At 37.3% G+C, this 7,091-nt stretch overlaps 1 pseudogene; it reads left to right on the forward strand.

Moving 5' to 3' along the window:
* Positions 1 to 4,878: 4,878 nt before the first annotated feature.
* On the forward strand, positions 4,879 to 6,619 carry LOC116415921 (annotated as a pseudogene).
* The last annotated feature ends 472 nt before the right edge of the window (positions 6,620 to 7,091 follow it).

Below are 7,091 nucleotides of genomic sequence, written 5' to 3' on the forward strand. Positions count from 1 at the left end.
CGACAAAGCGTATCAATCCTACACTTGTCATAAATTGAAAGACTTGTCAAATACTTATAAAAATTTCGAGCAGATAACGCAAATTCAAGCTTATCTACTTAAAAACTTATTTGTAAAAATCAAAGCGGATTTATTAATTTATTTTGTGACACAGAATATATGCAACAATTAATGCAATATTCTTATCCTTCTTTATAATCTGAATATATTTATTTTGTTATAAAAACTTTTATTATTGAAATGAATTTCCACTGCCTGGTATCCCGGACCTGTCTTATATGATAATAATAAACTACTATATATAATTACTTTCCTAATTATGATCTGTTGTCAAAATTCCGACGTAGATCAGTAAATGATTACTGCTCTTTTCAAAAATTAAAATCTTCTACGCGCACAAGACCAAGAAGAGTCGTGACCGTTTCAAACCAAAATCTTGCGTTCTAACAAGGATATTGGAGTCAACGATGATAAATCTTATTTCAATTTTGCAACAGAATGCAGCAAGCTTTAAACGGAGAACGCGGGGCAAGCATGAGAAGGGACAAAATAAATCTAAAACCGAAATGAATAAATCCATTTAACCTACGCTCTCCAAGCTCAATGAATTATTTAAACTACATCTCGGCACATCAATGGAAGGCGAGCGAAGCAAGTATAAAATCAAAAACTTAAATGCACAAACCGAACTACCCCGTGCTCTCCGAGAGTAATTATTTATTTTAACAACACCTCGGCACATCAAAGGAAGGCGAGCGGAGCGAGGATAAAACCTGAAACCAAAGCGCTTAAACCCAGCTACCCCATGCTTCCCAAAGATAATAATTTATTGAAACAACACCTCGGCACATCGAAGGACGGCGAGCGGAGCGAGGATAAAACCAATAACCAAAACGCTCTAACCCAGCTACCCCATGCTCCCCGAGAGTATTATTTATTTTAACAACACCTCGGCACATCGAAGAAAGGCGAGCGGAGCGTGGATAAAACCTGAAACCAAAGCGTTTAAACCCAGCTACCCTATGCTCCTTAAAGGTAATAATTTATTTAAACAACACCTCGGCACATCGAAGGAAGGCGAGCGGAGCGAGGAATAAATTAAAAATCAAAGCTCTCAAACCGAACTACATCACTCTTACCGAGGGTAATAATTCTTTTAAACAACACCTTGGCACATCGGAGGAAGGCGAGCAAAGCAAGAATTAAACCAAAAACCAAGTTATGTAAACATACTGATCAAAATTTTATGATTCGAGAGTACTCTTTAAAGCATCCATTCATATTTAATCCATGCGCCAAGAGAATTTTATAGGAAATGCGCGGCTAATGTCGATTACAATAGCTTGTACATGTGCAAATTATTGTACAACTACAACGTATTGTATACATGCTTGCTTACAATAATTTTTGCAATTGCTTGCCTTTCTCCGCTGTATCGAGTACGGAAACTCGCAGTGCATGGGGTAGGTGGGTTTAAGAGTTCATGATTTTTATATAAAGTTGCCTTGCGTGGGGTAGGTGCATTTTAGTTTAAGAACAAATTATCCCTCTCACCCGCGCCTTCCTCCAATGTGCCGAGTACGATAACTCGCAGCACGTTGGTTGGGTGGGTTTAAGAGTTTATGTTTTTGATAATTTTCGCACTTCCTCGTCTTCCTCCGATGTGCCGAAAGGTTTCTAAGTACATTATTAATCTCGGAGAGCACGGAATAATTGGGTTTACGCGCTTTGGTTTTTGATTTTATACTCTCTTTGCTCGCCTTCCTCCAATGTGCCTCGGAGTTGTTTAAAAGAATTATTACCTTTGGGGAACATGGGGTAGCTGGGTTTAAGCGCTTTGATTTCAGATTTTATCCACGCTCCGCTCGCCTTTCTTCGATGTGCCGAGATGTTGTTAAAATAAATAATACTCTCGGGGAGCATGGGGTAGCTGGGTTAGAGCGTTTTGGTTATTGGTTTTGTCCTCGCTCCGCTCGCCGTCCTTCGATGTGCCGAGGTGTTGTTTAAATAAATTATTACCCTTGGGAAGCGTGGTGTAGTTGGGTTTAAGCACTTGTTGTCGGGGAGTTTTTTAAAATAAATTATTGAGCTCAGAGAGCACGAGGTAGTTCGGATACTGACCCGACCGACAGCGACCCCACAAAACTTCTAATAGTACATAGTTTTCTCTTAAAACTCTAATTATGCAGTAATTTGCATAAACAAAGTTGTTTAAGCAAATCATCTTGCAAATCTGATAGCAGATTCGTAATCAGCGACCCCAAAAACCCCTTTGAATTCATAGGTTGATGCGTAATTAAAATATTTTACAATTCCAGTACATAGTGTAAAAGGAGCTTTATCGTTTGATTCCATTTATATTGTTGTTTAAACGTTTCGATTATTCTAATTATGTCTACATATTTCATACTTATTATATATTTTATTATTTAACCGTTTTCAACCGCCTGTAATACCGAAAATGAAATTTTTTACGATTTCAATAATGCGATTTGGGTAAAAGTACGTCAAATGTTCAATGAATGATTATAACTGTTATTAAAGTTGAAAAATTATTTTTTTACAGTAACTTTTATTCTTTTAATACCTAATTAGTTGTCCAATATTCAAAATTTAATATACAACAATTTTTTTGTTCGATTTTTAAACTATTCTGTGCCTTGTTTATTATACCGGTTTCATACGTATACTATACGTATAGTATACTTGCGCAAGGTGGAATAACAACCCTGCGGCACGCCCCACCTGGGAGATAAGAGAGCAGCAACAGATAACTTGCCTAGCGAAGGCAAGTTACCGACCGAGTGGCACTAGTAGCCAAATATAAATAGTCTACCTAAGTGTTGGTAGATGGCGTGCAAGCATATAGCACATGAGAGAGGGACCGACACGGCTATATAAGGAGCCCTGGAGCCAGCTACGAGCTAATGATCTGGCTTTCAACTAAGTAAGTGGCCAAGGGTAGTTCTCGCTGATTGCTCCGGTCTGCTCCATACCCAGTAGTTTATGAGCCCCTGGCTCTCGAAGATTATGCGTGCAGTCTACTCCCTTCTCCTGTAGGTTATGAAATCCAGTAGCGCATGTAAATATCAATCAAGTGATTAAACGATTATCATTTATAAATACAATATAACAATGGCTCAACCCCTTTATTAAATATTATTGTAGTATATTTCAATTAACGTTCTTTTTAAGTTCTATTGTTTTTCATGCAACTTCATATTATTGATTGTAAATAATAACTGTCAATCAAAATAAACCTATCTTTGAGTACATACATCTTTGTAATTTCTCTAAGTTTACTCTATACATATACAATATTTTGGTGTCAGAATTGGTTTCGAAAATATGTCCATTACTTGATTTTCTATATTCCACTTACAATATCACGCAGAGAGAAATAGTGAAAAGTGCATATTTTCAATACAAATCAACGTCAACATAGCCATATCGAACGTAGATAAACCTGCATTGATTGTTGCTGTGACGAAGGCGTTAAGCTCCTCCGTTCAAGTATCAAGAATATCGTTCGTCTGGCGGATCGACAGTCAACGATTATTTCAAGAGATTCGAGTGGGCATTACAACTGAGTAAAATTTGAAGAATACGGTGATTTCGCTCAAGTATATATGGGCGCTTAATAATGCTCTAAAAATTCTTGTTGCTCCTGATACACCAGAAAGTCGTACGTATCAACAAATTCGCACTCTTTTAATTGCACATTTCGACGTCAAGAAAAATAAATATGCAGAAAGTGTTAAGTTCCGACAAATTGTACATCTACAGAATGAATCCATTGCTGATTTCTCACTACGATTAAAGCAAGGGGCTACGTTCTGCAAATACGATACATTTCTCGACAGGATGCTGATTGAACAGCGCCTACATGGTCTCACTGATCGTGATATGCGCGACGAAATAATCGCCAAGAAACCTACTACATTCAAAGACGCTTACGAAATAGCACGTAAATTGGAGTGAACTCGTCAAACAGCCGATGAGGTTACCTCTACTTCTAATAAGATACATGCGCTATCTTATTCAACGACGCATTTCAAGCATAAACGAAATGCTTCACATACATCGCGCAGTGCTTCTCGGAAGCAAGATCATAGTGAACAACAAGGTCAGTACGCTTGTTATGGATGCGGAGAACGTCACAAACGCAGTGAGTGTCCATTTCGTACTTCTGAGTACCCCCCCCCCCCTACCGCAGCCTATAAAAGTATATTTTTTGTAATAATAAAAATACTGACCGATGTATTTTAATTAGCTCTATCCATAAACATCGCCAGATTAAACTGCTCCACCTTATATTTCTAACGAAAAATCAATAAAGATTTGGGAAAAAAAAATTATCTTAGTTTTGATACAGCCATATCTTTTTAAATAAACAATATTTCAAACTGCTCCGAACTGCTCCAAACTGCTCTACATCTATATAATACTGCTCCATAGTAATTTTTATCGGCTCCGCTATAGTTAACTGCAAATTAAGTAAAATTCATTTTGTCAGAAATGAGCTGACTGAAGCGCGTAGCGCGCAGGCGCGGATCTCATTCATTGCCGTTTTGCCGGGATAAAGTTTGAATTAATTTCAAGGTGAACAATTAATTTATATGACAAGATTAAACAGTTTAGAAAATAGTGTAGGTAACTGAGATGGAAAATAAATGAACCAAGTAACTTAATACAAGTACTTAATGATTTTATTGTTGTTGATTTTGTAAAAATATTCTTACGTTTCATAAGTACTCGAACACATATTTTCTTTTTTTCGAGTATTTGCGACCCCAGGGCCATCTATAGGTACTGACGCTAACCCACAATCTGAATACACAAGCTAAGTACTTATAACCTATAAATATATTTCTTTCGGAGCTTGAAGCATGTACCGTTTCGGAGCACAATACTTATTTGTTTATTAATCACATAATATAAATAAAGGTATCAATAATATTACAATATTTTACTGTTCTACTTTTCACAAACGCTTATTTCACTTAAATTCAGTCTTAAAGTTAATACTAAAACACAATTTTCGACTATTGAAATTTCAAGTTAGAATTAATAATAGTTTTTTATAACAAGAGCACTCTTTAACGTTTAACATACAAAATTGCAGAAACTTTGAATGATGGCAACTGCTTGTCGGATAGAACAACACTATTTTTCAAGAGATCATTTTTTTCAATCCATCGCTTTTGAGCAGTATAGCAGTAAGCAACGTAGTGGCCTATTTGACTATCACCCATGGGTGGTATGTATCGTATTACACCTCCAAGGATATACATTTGTTGGTGAATTGTGATTTTTGTTGGTATGTTGTTTAAATTTGTTATTAAATTCTGTATATCTATTTTCAGATCTTTAGCATAACCTGAGCTGGCAACCAAGTGTTCAACAGCTTCGAACCACTTTCCAGGATCACGCCGTTTGGAGACCATTGATGTAGCTGCTCCATGGGATGGATAAAGGATCTGATGGTACGTTTTTTTTTAGACTTTCATTCGTAAGCGAAATAACGTAAATTATCGTTTAAATACGACTTTATAGGAATTTTTAGGAAAAAGCGAGGAGGAAGACGATCTACTAACCATTGCATCGGGTACTTTATGTAACTTATTTTTAGAGTTCAGTCCTAGCAAGGAACCAATTCTATAGTCCGGAGGAGTCGAACTTCTCTGCTCTTTAACTAAAAGGTCATATCCGGCGCTGAGACTGAATGGAATCTGGGCTCTGATGAATGTAGCTTTTCAAGCAGAGTAAAGAGTAAAATCGCAGATATTAACGTGTTTAGGAACTGATCAAATTTTTCGTCTACTCGCTGATCCGGAATTGGCTGTCTTGATGAAAACGTTAGGCTTATTAAGAAATCCCCTGTCAACCAAAACTCACATGGATTGAATCATGGCTGATCATGCGGCGCATGTAATGCAAGCTGTCATTTTGGCTTTCGAAGATCCAGTTCATCCTGCCGATGTAAAAGAGCAAGCGCTTTGTATTCTGGCCAACGACGCAGACGGAGACCGAGCGAGAGACCATATAATGGCAAACGAAGATGTTTTGAAGAAACTTATGGATTACATGGTAAATATTTTTAACTATATTTAAAGTAAGAGTTAGTATGTCAATGACTTATAATTTTTATGATTCGTTTCAGATGCATAGCAATGTCAAACTACAAGTAGCAGCAATATTTTGCGTTTGCAATCTCGTTTGGAGAGAGGAGGCTGGAGCGGCGCAGCGTCAGGCTCGTTTGAAAGAATTGAGTCTATATAGGATTTCACTGCAATTGCGACGCACGAAGGACACACAGCTATTTGATAAGTACGTTGACTGTTTCTAGGATGGAAACGGCTTTAGTACAGTTTTTCGATGCTTGAAGATTCAACGAAGTGAGGGGCTCAACCGTGTTTACAGAATATATAATTATTACTAGGACGTTTATTAAATTATTAAATAGTATAAATAAGGCCCATATTATAAGACCGATGCGTGTTATTATATACGATATAAGTTTGAAGTCAGTGGATCTTATCATGAAATTGTTGCTAGTAAGTTTGTAAATTTTATTGTAAAATAAAAGAAAAATCTAAAACCTCTTATCACATAAACTATAAATGCAAAGAATTTTCATTATTGACTGCTCCGAATGTCTGTATCTCCCAAGTTCATTGAGGCTTCCGATAAGCAAATTACCGTTTTCAAAGTTACAAACACGCGGCGAAAAGCTTTTTGTACGTCTCGCAGTATGTGAACCATATTCCGAAGCGCGACGCGACAACTTGTAAGCAAATCCATATAGCGTCGTTCGCGTCGCTTCGTTAATTAATCTTTCGCGCATCTGCTCATCTGGCGAGTTTCTGGAGATGCGGGAAAATCCAAAATTAGAGGAAGAAACAAACAAGGCTGCAGGGATTTCAGAAACGATCCGTGTCCTGATCGAGATCCCCTGCTGATTCGCGCATGCTCGATATAGCGAAAGAATATACGTCGCAACGAGCCGAGTCATAATCAGCCCCTTACATACGCTACACGCTATTGTCTTTCTTCGGGAAAATAGTTCGTCTCTTGGTTTTTCGCGTGTT

This window comes from Nasonia vitripennis, assembly GCF_009193385.2.
Source record: "Nasonia vitripennis strain AsymCx chromosome 1 unlocalized genomic scaffold, Nvit_psr_1.1 chr1_random0013, whole genome shotgun sequence".
In the NCBI taxonomy this organism is placed as follows: Eukaryota; Metazoa; Arthropoda; class Insecta; order Hymenoptera; family Pteromalidae; genus Nasonia; species Nasonia vitripennis.